Below are 13,598 nucleotides of genomic sequence, written 5' to 3' on the forward strand. Positions count from 1 at the left end.
GGCCCTTCCCAGCCTCTCCTCATTCCCAGGGGCTGGGCCCCAAGGACCACAGGACTCCACCCCAAATTCCTCAGAAGGGATCACGCTGGAATTTCATTCTCCCATGAAGGAAAAGTAATTCTAGAACAGGATGAAGGTACTCAAAACACCAAACCAGGAAACAAAATGCTCTTTGGACGAACTTTTATCTGCTCCATCTCTGACCACGAGAGTGGCATCTGGGGACACGGATCATCTGTCTCAACTGGGTCACCTGCCATCCGCTTTCTGGGCAACACCCTCCATCGGCGCTGGCAGATCCCTGGGGTACCTCCCATGAAGATTCAAGGAAATCCCTCAGAGGGCTGCCAGGAATTAATTCCCTGTAAATAAAGACGCCCTCACAGGCATCAAGCCCATAAAAGATTATGAGCCTGAGGCTTATGGTCCCATCAAACCTACACCCGTCCACGCAATGCCCCTCTTGGACCTGCGAAAATCCAGCGCCCGGACCACAGATGACTGTGCAGGACACGGGGCTCGCTGGCACCTGCGGGTCCCGGCTCCCACGCGCTGCTGACATCCCGGAAATGAAACTGCACAGTGCATGTTTCGTACTGCGGTTTATGCGGATGGACGTGACCTCTCTGCTCTTGTCGGAGGGAACAGAAGGGACACCAGGGCCCTGGCGCCCGGGGCGGCCCAGTCTTGCTTTCATGGAATCTCAAAGGCTGACCTGGATGACGGAAAGTTCTCGCAGCCTCTACTCTGCGACGATAGGTCGAGGACCTCAGTCTCTGCCCCCTTCTCAGACCTCGTCACAGGGGGACAGGATGCACCTGCTCCATCTTCCTGCCTGAACAGGACACAACGTCTCTAAAGAACTATTGCGGGTGCTCAGACTCGGGATCGACATGTAGGGCGTCTGATCCGGGAACGAGCAGGACGTGTGGACCCACGTGAAACTCACGACCGCTTAGCGCGGACGCAGCACCTTCCGCCTCCCCTGCAGACGGACAGGAAGCGCCTCTCGCGGACGCACAGACTCCGTGGATTCCTGACGGCTTATTTACAAACTGCAAATGGTAAATATCGCGCTGGGGATGTGACTGCAAGTCCCCTGAGGTCACGGAGCAGCACTTGGCTTTGGCTACTTGGGCCCCATGCTGTGAGTGAGCCGCCCTGCCGCCAGCCTTGTACCTTTGCGAGGGTCAAACCACGAATGTTCCAGAGGACAGTCGTCGCCATGCCTGTACGGGAGCTCCTGACCTTGGACTCTAATGGAGACAAGGACATGTCCCTACACACGTGGGGATGACTTAAATATGGCTTCTCTGTCCCAAATTTACTAGATGCCCTTCTCGAACTGACCTCCCTGGCATTATGAAGGGTCCTGACTCCGGACGTGACTCCCTGGGGGCCAAAAGAAGCCACTTGGCTGACAGTCCTCAAGGCACAGAAGGAAATGCAGCTTCAGGAACTCCAGGAGGCAAACTTGTGTCATAGTTCAAAGTGATGTGCTCCCAATAATAATACAGAGATGTGGGAAGCGGCAGCACAGGAGGAGTGACCGGTCGGGCTCTAGCTCCTTAGAGGGAAGTTCCCTTCTTGCCAAGGGGACGCGCCCTCCCACAAGTAGAGCCACAGCTCCCGGACTCTTCCGTGCACCCTGCACACGTGCCCCTGATGTGTGTAAATGCCACGGTCCCATCAGCCCCTGACCTTTAACAACAAGGGTCTACCACACTCCTCCTCCTTGTCCCTGAGAGTTCTCACCCTCCCGTGAGGCCACAGGGAAGTGTGCTTTAGCAAGCAGGGTCACAAGGGGGACAGCCTGGAAAATAAGGAACTTGGCCTATTTTTATGCTTTGCGTATTCGACAGTAGCTCCTGTGGTTATTGTATAAAAGCTACAAACTGCTAATAAAGAATGACACTTTTGGCGCGATGGCTCTGAGTGTCCCTCCCGTCCCCTGACTTTCTGTCTCCTCTTTTTTCCTCATTCCCTTGCCTGGGGTCTCTTTTCAGATTGTCGCGGCGGGCGACAAGTGGCGCCTGAACAGGGACCCGGATAACAAAGTGAGAGTAGCGGCCGAAGAAACGAAGAAATGTCAAGGTAAGGGAACCCCAGAGCAGTCCCTTGAGCGGACTTATTTTCTAGTGGCTTTGCATGCTCTGTTGCAGGAAAAGGGCATTAAGGTGTCACGAGGGGCTTTGACAAAATTTTCTGAAACTGTGCACGAGATATGCCCTTGGTTTCCTACGGAGGGCACAGTTAGTTTGGAGGCTTGGAGACGTGTAGGCCAAGAATTCAAGAACCAGATATACCTTAGAGGGGCCTCCGCTTTACCACCCAGCACTATGACCTTATGGGGACAAGTTCGGGAAGTTTTAGATCCATTGCACAAAATATAATTGGCATCTCTTAAATCCTTTAAAGAGGATCCTCCTTCTCATGGAGATCCGCCTGTCTCATCTTACGACGTTACCCCAGAGCCCAATAACGATCCTAGGGAGGCCACACCGGGAGATTTCCCAGCCCCCCCTAATCTGACCTCTGGGGGCACTGAATTTGGAACTGATGAGGCTTATCTTGATGATGATGATATTTATCCCATGCTAATGTCAGGGAAGCCTCAAGAATTAAAGGACCCTCGTCCAGAAACTCCTTTACCTCGACCACCAGACACTGTGCCCCCACGCCCGCCTAAAACTGTGGTTACCCCCACAGCCCGTTCGCCTTGCATGTCGCCGGGTCCTCGCACTTTTCCTCTCATGAGTGGGCTCCAGAGCGCTAGGCCGCCCCCTGAGGGCGCTCCTTTACAGTGGGCTCTACAGTGGGCTCTACAGCGAGCCCAACTGCTGGGCGAAGACACTTCCGCATTCTCTGCCTATCCTGTCATCCAACAAGCGGGACAAAGAGTTTATAATGCATTAAATTTTAAGGTTCTCAGAGAAGTAAAAACTGCTACTGCTCAGTATGGTCCTACTGCTCCTTTTACACTGTCGTTGTTGGACAATTTGGGCAGGGAGGCCTTATGCCCTGGAGATTGGGAGGTAGTAGCCCAAGCATGTCTCTCCGGGGGGGATTATCTCCTATGGAAGGCAGACTATAACGAGAGAGCAAACGAGACGGCTCCATACGACAGAAGAGCTACTGTTCCAGTGACATAGGAAATGCGTGCAGGCACCGGCCCTTATTATGATGTAGGCACGCACACGAGTTATCCTGAGATTGCTTATGCACAGATCACTGAATGCGCTCCTGGAGCCTGGAAGCGCCTGCCATCTACAGGGACTCGGCCCGAGGCGCTCTCTCAGCTCCGACAAGGCCCTGATGAGCCCTATCAAGATTTTGTTGCCCGTTTATTGCAAGCTGTTAGCCGAACAGCGGTAGATGGTGAAGCAGGCACTATTACAGTTAGGCAGCTGCCCTGTGAAAATGCTAAGTCAGCCTGCCAAGCCGCTATTCGTCCATGGAGAAAGACCCGGACATTAGAAGATTACATTCGGCTATGTGCCGAGATCGGGTCCTCCTATGTCCAAGGAGTGACCCTAGCTGCAGCCTTAAAAGGAGTCTCTATTACAGAGATGCTTGGTCAACTCTCCAAGAATCCGAAACAGAAAGGTAAAAAATCTTCTGCCTGCTTTGAATGCGGCAAAGAAGGGCATTTTAAAGCCCAATGCCCTACAAAAGGAGGACCTTCTCGTCCCCCACCTGGCCTTTGTCCTAAGTGTCAAAGAGGGTATCACTGGGCCAATGAATGCAGATCTAAGACAGACAGATATGGGAATCCCATTCAGGGAAACCCCCAACGGGGCCCGCTGCGGCCCCTTCAAACAATAGCAGCCTTGACCCAACAACCCAGATCACTGCAAACACCTCGGATCTCCCCGGAATTGAGACCTTATTCCGAGGTACCCCCACCAGCGCTGGATTACGTTTAGCTCCAGCAATTAATATTGTCCTAGAAGGTGGTGGACCTCCTAAACTAATTCCTACAGGAGTGTGGGGACCTTTACCAAAAGGAACCTTTGGTCTTATTTTGAGTCGGTCCAGCTGGACCCTAAAAGGACTTATAGAATATGTAGGGGTTATAGGTGAGGATTACACAGGAGAAATCAAAATTATGGCTCACCTCAAGGAGGGCACTTTCTCTCTTGTGCCTAAGATGCCCACAGCACAACTGATTCTCATCCCTGGAGTTCCTACTCCCAATCCCAATATAAAAGGGTCCCGGGGAAGTCAAGGTTTCGGTTGTACAGATGCCTTTTGGGTGAAATCTATAACACAAGACAAGCCCTGACTTACCTTGCAGATTCAGGGAAAGCAATTTGTTGGGCTTACTGACACAGGGGCTGATGTATCGGTCATTGCCTTAAGCCAATGGCCACAAAGCTGGCCGCTGCAAGCTACTGCTGTGCCTGTCAGAGGGGTCGGACAGGCTGTGGCCCCCCGGCTAGTTCTAATATGCTGGTATGGAAAACTGATGATGGTTTAACGGGTACTTTTCAACCTTTTATACGGGACATTGAGATTAATTTGCGGGGAAGAGATATATTGTCTGACACGGGACTCACCTTACATACTGCAGCTGTCCCTCTACTCCAACAGCCCTCTGTTGTATCACACACGATGAAGAATATGGGGTAAATCCCTGGGAAAGGACTTGGTAAGAATCTCCAAGGAAACCCACAAGTACTGAAGTTAGCAAAAAATATGGACAGGGTGTGGGTTTTCCCCAAACTGACTCGCCACCATGCATGCCTCTAGAGTGGTTAAATACCTCTCCCAACTCCTAAATTAGAGGCTGCCAGATTATTGGTCCAGGAACAGTTGTCCTTAGGACATATTTTCCCTCCCAATAGTCCCTGGAACACTCCAATATTTGTTATCAAGAAAAGATCAGGAAAATGGAGACTACTCCAAGACCTTCGGGCCGTTAATGCTGTCATGAAACCCATGGGGGCACTGCAACCAGGACTTCCTTCTCCTACTGCTATCCCTTTGTCATATGACCGAATTGTTTTGGATCTCAAGGATTGTTTTTTCACAATTCCCTTGGATCCCAAGGATTGTGAGAAGTTTGCCTTTTCTGTTCCCGAAATAAACTTGCAGGCCCCTCATGCCCGATACCATTGGGCTGTGCTCCCACAGGGGATGGCCAACAGTCCTGCACGATGCCAGGACTATGTAACCGAGCCTTAGTTCCCTTTAGAAAAATATATCCGCCTATATATTGTATTCATTACATGGATGATATTCTTATAGCTCATGATTCCAAGAGCTTGCTTCTGGAAGCATTTCAATCTTTGACGAGCTGTTTGGAGGAGAAGTCCCTTGTCAGAGCACCCGGTAAAATACAATGTGTGGCCCCTTTTGAATACCTGGGCTATCTTTTAGGAAATCAGACAGTTCGTCCTCAAAAAATAGAAATTAGAACAAAAGGCCTTTCTACCTTAACCGATTTCCAAAGATTGCTGGGAGACATCAATTGGATAAGGCCTTTTCTTTCATTCACTGCAGAACAATTATCTCCTTTGTTTGATATTTTATTTTATTTATTCTTTTTTAATCTTATTAATACAGTATTTATTTGTCTTCCCTCTGTCAAACCCTGAGCCAACCACTTTCCCCAGGATTCCTGGGGAGATATAGGAAAAGGAACACACAGGGTAGATGAGACACAGGAGAAAGACCTATGGGAGGTGGAGATGGTCCTTCACATGGCGAAGAGGATGAGAAAGGCCACCATCAGGCAAAAGAGCCCCATGGCCTCCGAGAGGGCAAAGCCCAGAATGGCGTAGGAGAAGAGCTGCTGCTTCAGAGAGGGGTTCCTGGCATAACCAATGATGAGGCTCCCAAACACAGTCCCAATTCCAGCCCCAGAGCCAGCCACCCCAACTGTGGCAGCACCAGCCCCGATGAACTTGGCTGCCGTGTCGATGTCCCTCGAAGTAGCGCTGGTTTGGAAACTGCGGCTAGGAATAAGTGAGGTCAGGGGATGTGGGGCTGCCCAGCTGCTGAGGCTCTCATCTGTCCGTGTCTCTGGTGGTTTTAGTGCCACTGTAGACAGTGATCGGCTCAACAGCTGAGAGGGGCTCCTCACCAAGAAGGAGGCGGAGACAAACTTTGCACAGGCGTACATTTTCAGGGGATGAGGGGCTATGGCAGGAGAGCTGCTCCCAGGGCAGAGAAGACAGAGCTGTTTGATATTTTAAAGGGAGATTCACATCCTGCTTCTTCCAGGGTGTTGACACCTGAAGCACAACAAACTTTAGATATGATAAACAAGGCACTATCTGATGTGCATGTTAACAGGACAGATCCTTCCGCACCTCTCTACCTGATAATAGTCCAACCTATTTGCCAGCTGCCATCATATGGCAACCTCAAGGCCCCTTAGAATGGGTACATTTAGGGGCGCCTGGGTGGCTCAGTCGGTTAAGCCTCCGGCTTCGGCTCAGGTCAGATCTCACGTTCGTGGGTTCGAGCCCCGCATCAGGCTCTGTGCTGACAGCTAGCTCAGAGCCTGGAGCCTGCTTCCGGTTCTGTGTTTCCTTCTCTCTCTCTGCCCCTCCCCCTCTCATGCTCCGTCTCTCTTTGTATCAAAATAAATAAAACATTAAAAAGTTAAAAAAAAAAACAAGAATGGGTACATTTAGCACTGCATCAACTTCATGATGTTAACCCTATTACTGATCTCACTGCCATCCTTATAAGTAAAGGTCGTACTCGGCGCATTCAAATGGCCGGCATCGAACCAGCCTACCTTATCTGTCCTATGCTAACTGTTGAAAAGGTACGACAACTCAATCAACGTTCTACGTCTTGGCAAATTGCTCTGGCATCTTACCCTGGTCAGGTTAAATATCATCTTCCTGCTGACAAACTCCTGCAATTTTTCTCTAGAGTGGAACTTTGTAGCAGCTCCCCCGTCTCTGCAGATGCCAGTACGACAGGCAATACTGCAACAGTGTTTGTCTCTGATCAGCATAAAGCAACGACTACTTATACTTATCCCACCTCCTCTGTACAGCGTGCAGAGTTGAAGGCCGTTTTTATAGCCTTAACAAAATTTCCTTTTGCAATCAACTTGTATTCTGATAGTCATTACACAGTTCAAGTTGTACAAAATCTTTCAGATGCCTACATAGTTTCCTCAGATGAAGAGTTATATCATTTATTTCAAGACATTCAACTGTTACTTAGACAAAGGAATCAACCCCTTTACATTGCGCACATTCGCGCGCATTCTTCTTTGCCAGGACCCTTCTCGGCGGGCAATGCCTTGGCTGACCCACTTGCACATTTATTCCCGGCAGGCATGACCTCACTGGAGGCTGCTCAGGCGAGTCATGCCAAGTTTCACCAGAATGCCGCAGCCTTGCGCACAGTGCGGACTCACTAGAGAGCAAGCCCGGCATTCTGTGACACAACGCTCCACTTGCCCTGAGTCTCACCCAGTGCCTTCCTGTTCCGTTAACCCTCGCGGTCTCTTGCCAAATCATCTAAGGCAGATGGATGTGACCTTATATCCTGCCTTTGGGATCTTAAAATATGTACATGTCTCAGTGGATACATATTCTGGATACATCTGTGCTTCGGCCCATTCAGGTGAGGCCTTTAAAGACGTACAAAACCACTTGTTCTCAGCTTTCGCTACATCAGGGTCCCCACGTCCCTTACAACAGACAATGGTTCTGCGTATACATCTCAAGCCTTCACTCCACTCTGTCACACATCTCATACTGCCCACACCACGGGCGTCGCGTACAATTCTAGGGGCCAAGCAATGGTTGAAAGGGCTCACTCCACCCTGAAATCTGCTTTAGTCAAATTAAAAGAGGGGGAGATCCTACGGGGCCGGGTAAAGTAATTCCCCGCATATGCATTTAGCATTAGCCTTGTTTGTTTTGAATTTTTTAAATGTGGATGATACTGGCCGCTCTGCGGCGGAGCGACAATGGCATCCGGATGGGCCACCATCTCATTGGGCCAAGTGGAAAGATTTATCCACCGGGCTGTGGAAAGGCCCTGACCCGGTCTTAAGAAAAGGCCGAGGTTATGTTTGTGTTTTCCCACAGGATGAGGAAACCCTGCGTTGGGCCCCTCTCCGATGCCTACGATTTGTCCCGCCTCCAAGGGAGGATGGCGCCTGGCCGGCAGACGCAGAGGCAGACGGCGGCGGGCTCCTCGCCCCACCTGGCAACAGGGACGTCGCCTGGCCAGTTCAGCCCGCAGAGAGATGCAGCTACGCCGTCAGTGAGCCTTCCGTTTGTCATGAGGATAGCCATCCTTGACCTAGTCTCCGCTGATCAGCGAACCTACTGGGCGTACTTGCCTGATCCCTCCGTGGCTCGGGCTGTTACTTGGGAGGAGCCCTCCCCGCGGGTCCATACCAATGTCACTGGCCTCTCTGGGGGAATAGGGGGTCTGCGCATAGAGCATGCTTAGCACCCCATTGATTGGACCAGCTATGCAGCCTCACCACCTATTTGTTTCCAGTCCTCCACCACCAAGAGAGCTGCTTATGGGTGCACGATAACTCAGCCTACTACACATTTGCTGACTAGATCTGAGGACAAAGCGAAAGAAGACTGGGAATAGTGGAAAGTGCAGGAAATTGCAGCAGGAACCAATCCTGTGAAACCCCAATTGGGAATGGTTCCTGATAATATCCCTTGGTGTCATGATTTACGTAAAGAGAACTACATGAGGCCTGTGTGGTCTGAATGTATCCAAGCCAGACCACGGATATTAGCGCCCGACGGGATCCCCGGATTAAGCATTACTGACTGCTCTAAAGCTGATCTACCACCACCCAGCCGGCTTGTGGACGGAAACAAACTGACACAGACTTATGGGGCCTATCGCCATAACTATACAATTCCTGGGGGAATTTATTCCACTTCTGGCACGTTACACACACAATTATGGAACTTAATAATTGCTATAGCACCTATGAAGACTAATGCTACACCTTGGTCTTGACGTTTAACACCTTTATCCATTCTAAATGCCCAAGCTTGTGTTCCCCGACCCTTTTTCTTAGTGGTGGGCCCTGGGTCTGTCAAACCCGTTACCACTCGCAATGGGACAATGTATGAAGTTCAATGCCTTGAATGTGTGTTAACTAATTGCTTACCTGTAAAAACAAAAACAACTGTCTTTTCACCTACCTTGGTTTTTCTGGCCATGCAACCGCCATATGTAATGGTCCCGGTGCAAGTGGAGGGACCTTGGTATGCTGATTATGGATCTCAGTTTGCCTTACAACTGTATGGTCTTCTTACTAGGACAAAGACGTTTACTGGGTTACTTATAGCAGGCATTGCTGCCCTTGTGTCCCTCATAGCTACGGCCGCAGTGTCTACCGTGGCTTTAACACAGTCCGTGCATACAGCCACCCATGTAAACAATTTAGCGCGCAATGTTTCCCACGCTGTTGCTACTCAAGATAGGATTAGCCATAAAATACTGAGCCGCCTTGAGGGCTTGGAAAAAGCAGTAGAATTTCTGGGCAAGCAAGTAACCCTGCTGAAAACTCAGATGTCTTTGATATGCCCCGGGGGTTCCAGCATATTTGAGTGACCCCCTGGCCTTTCAAATACGTCACCACTTGGGAGCAGGTGCAGAGACATCTACGTGGCATGTGGCGTCATTCAGCCAGGAGCCTCGATCTGGAAGATTTACAAAACAATGTCTCTGCTATTGGTCAGGCCAAGCCAGACCGTGCTGACCCAGCACAAATAGCTTATAAAGTCTCCGGCAAGTTAAACGGATTTAATCCTTCTAACCTGCTACAGCACTCCTTTTGGTTTTTCCTTGGCCTTCTAGGGTTGATAGCTCTCTTGGGCATAATTTGGTGTTATCTTTGGAATTGTTGGAGACAACATACTTTCTTAACTAGACTCATATGCATATGTTGCATTAAAAACAGTAGGGGAAGATGTGGGAAGCGGCAGCACAGGAGGAGTGACCGGTCGGGCTCTAGCTCCTTAGAGGGAAGTTCCCTTCTTGCCAAGGGGACGCGCCCTCCCACAAGTAGAGCCACAGCTCCCGGACTCTTCCGTGCGCCCTGCACACGTGCCCCTGATGTGTGTAAATGCCACGGTCCCATCAGCCCCTGACCTTTAACAACAAGGGTCTACCACACTCCTCCTCCTTGTCCCTGAGAGTTCTCACCCTCCCGTGAGGCCACAGGGAAGTGTGCCTTAGCAAGCAGGGTCACAAGGGGGACAGCCTGGAAAATAAGGGACTTGGCTTATATTTATGCTTTGCGTATTTGACAGAAGTTCCTGCGGTTATTGTATGAAGGCTACAAACTGCTAATAAGGGATGACACTTTTGGTGCAAAGGCTCTGAGTGTCCCTCCCGTCCTGACGCTCTCTCTCCTCCTTCTTCCTCATTCCTTTGCCTCGGGTCCCTTTTCAGATTGTCGCAGCGGGTCGCGACACAGACAAACTGACCAGGTGTCCAACAATGGTCCCCAGAAATGGAAAAGCCTTATTGGAAACCTAACAACTGTGACTTCAATAAAAAGGGAGAACTCTGGTTGGGACAAACAGCCGTCCGTCCCTACCAGAGATGCTACTCTATCCCCTGCTCCCGGGGCATGCTACAGAGCAGCGGCCTACGACAAGCTTGGAGCGATCAGTACGTATTAGCGGAGAAACACTAAGGAGGTGACAGAAAAGGGACAACTGCCCTGGCCCCGCCTCCACACACAAGCCAGGAAGTCTGTTCAAAAAAACTGATTTTGCACAGCTCCCTGCCTCGTGGACATGAATACCCTTTAGTGATGGCTGATGTCGTATCTCACTGGACAGAAGCCCAACGCCTGTCATGAGGCTGCAGTGCTGTGTGTGACACTGTGGTGTCCCTACCAGGGGACCGCCTCTCAACCTTCACAATTATCGGGGAACCCTGTTTACCAGCCAGGCGATACGAGGCAGAAGCTCCGTCTTGTAGTTCACACTCTGCACCCCGTTTCCTGACACCATGTAACTTACGACCTGAAATACGCACTGTCCCCCAGCGGGGAAGGTCTTCCGCGCCATTGACCCTGGACACAGGACCTCACTGCCGGCAGCCGCAGAGCTGACAAAAGGAAAACGTGCACTGGGGACCCCACGCCCCACCATCCCGGATGGAGGGGTTCCCGGGGCAAACGGACCCACAGGCACCGCTCGAGCGACACAGACGAGCCCTGGGCAGCCCCACGGCAGCCACGACATCACCGGTGACATGGCTGGCATTCCCCTACTGCACCTGCCATAGAGACCCAGGCAGGTGACAAGGTGCTTGGGGGCGAGGACACAGAAAGGTACCAGCATTAAGAGGTACGGCCAAATGACAAAAGTGCTGTTACCAAGGCTGGACTCCCGGGGCAGCAAGAGCCTCTCCAGGAACATCGGGCCGCGGAGCAGAGCGGAGCCGGGAGGTCAGACCCCGCAGCCCGCCCACACCGCCCTCAACACCCCACGGCAGAGGGTCACCCCTGGTCCCACGGGGGGGCCCAGCTCTCCCTGCCGACACCAGTCCTCTGAGAAGGAATGTGGGGACCCTGAGCCCCCAAGGGGACTGAACCACGGAGCTCCACACGCCCTGCGCCCCCTCCTCCAGGCCCCATTCTCACCAGGGAAGAAACCCTCCCAGTTTAGGATGTGACCCCTAGACGCTCTGCGTTCATGACCCTTCCAAGGGCACTTGACCCCGAGGAGCGGGCCCTCAGTCTGACCTTCCTCCTAGGCTCCCTTTCTCTGACTCTGAGAAACTCAGGTCTTAAGGTCACATTGCCCTCCGCCCTCCTGCACAGCCCCTGCCCCTAAGGCAACAGCGCCCCACCCCTGCCCCTAAGGTAAAGGCACTCACCCACCCTCTCTGCAATCATTTCCCTTAATACAGGAATCTTCTTACTCGATTTGAAACTTTCATTTGACACTGGTTTGACCAACTGCCCACCACCGCCCTGTTCCCACCCAAACTCTGCCCAGGCCACCAGCCTCCCCACAGGCCCCTGAACCGTGGGTGGCCCGCACTCTGAGCATCCCCTGAGCTGAGGGACAAGGACCTGGGGACCTGAGCCAAGGGGCCTCCCTCCACCGCAGGGGCCGGATCCCGACACGGGCCTTCCTGCCCACCCCCCTCTCCCGGAACAGCCAAGCCTGGTTCTGTGTCACTGGAGGGTCCCTGAGATGGGAGCCGGTCCCTGTTGGAACTGACTGTACTAAATCGTCCTCAGCCCGGTGCACATTTGAAGTCGTCTCCCAGGTCTGTCACCAGCTAGACCCCGAGCCCACGTGCTATTACTCACAGACCTTTGTCCCACGTCTCCCTAAGCCGTCACTTCCAGCTTTCCTCTTAACTCATCAAACGACAGGGACCCGGCCCTGGAGCAGTAGGGACTGCCCTCCCCAGACCTCCAGGGGCCCCAACCCCCCCCCATTGCTCCCGGTGCAGATGGACCTGGAGTGACCAGCAATGACCTGTATCTCACTGTCACACTGAAGTCTCCAAGGGAGGGGATCACAGCCTCATTTCCATGACACAAGCCCTGGGAACAGGCCTGTTGCCCTAAGGGGCACCCCCAACACCCCTCCTGCCGGCCCCACAGGACAACAAGGCTTCCCCATGGAAAGTTCCATTCCGACCCCAACCCAGAGGAGCCGGTCCACCGTTCCTCCAGGGACTTGGGGCTCTGGAAATCATTCCCATGATCCTCTGAGCTCCTGACCTGCTGCTAACAATGTTTTCTTCCTGCGACTGCTCAGTGGGGAGCAGTTTTGTGGTGGGGACCCCTCGCTAAGGAGAGAGAAAAACAGGAGAGAAGACTGTAAGGTCACCTGCGCCGAGGTGCCTCCGGCTCCCATGACCTTGTAGACTCAGACAACTCAAACTGCATGGTTTTGTGTGCTACCATATATGGGAGACAAAGATTTAGAAAATGTATTTTTTCCCACAATTTTTTAAAATGTTTACTTTTTTTACTTTTTTTAAACCAGTTTATTGTCAAATTGGTTTCCATATGACACCCACTGCTCTTCCCCACAGGTGCCCTCCTCCATCACCACCACCTCTTTTCCCCCTCCCCTTCCAACCCTCGGTTCCTTTTCAGTATGAAAATGTATTTTAAAACTATACCATGTGACCCGGGCACTCAGTTTTTGGATACCAACCCAACTGAGCCTTGTGAGCATGAAAAAAAGTTGCTTCCTGGAAAGAAAAGCCTGGGGTCACGACTCTGTGCGAGAATCCGGCTACAGTTTCTGCCTTACCAGGCAGTGACCTCGGGGTGGGTGGGTGACAGGTCCGCCGTGGGGCCCCCTGTGAGCCCAGCGGGTGAGGGGGTGCCCAGAAACAGCAACCATTTTAGGGCCCCAGCCCTTTCCCAGATCTATGCCTCACCGGCTCTACTTGATCCTAGAACCCTCCTTGCACAACTTCCTGGTCCGGGTCAGAATTACAACGAAACAGAAAAACAGAAAACCACCCTCAGCCCTTGAAGACGTTAAGGGAACCGCGGGGCTGCGAGGACGCACAGTCTCCACCGGCCCAGGAATCGGCCAAACCGGCGAACCTCGCGGGGCCGCCTCCAAAGTGACAAAGCCCCGCAG

General features: G+C 52.0%; 1 protein-coding gene and 1 pseudogene across 1 annotated transcript in view; one reads left to right on the top strand and one right to left on the bottom strand.

Moving 5' to 3' along the window:
* Positions 1 to 13,598, top strand: part of LOC115274639 (zinc finger protein 669-like) — a 160,743-nt gene that overhangs the window by 143,396 nt on the left and 3,749 nt on the right. The gene's annotated exons all lie outside the window — the stretch shown is intronic.
* LOC115274638 lies at positions 5,554 to 6,177 on the bottom strand (annotated as a pseudogene).

This window comes from Suricata suricatta, chromosome 12 (assembly GCF_006229205.1).
Source record: "Suricata suricatta isolate VVHF042 chromosome 12, meerkat_22Aug2017_6uvM2_HiC, whole genome shotgun sequence".
In the NCBI taxonomy this organism is placed as follows: domain Eukaryota; kingdom Metazoa; phylum Chordata; class Mammalia; order Carnivora; family Herpestidae; genus Suricata; species Suricata suricatta.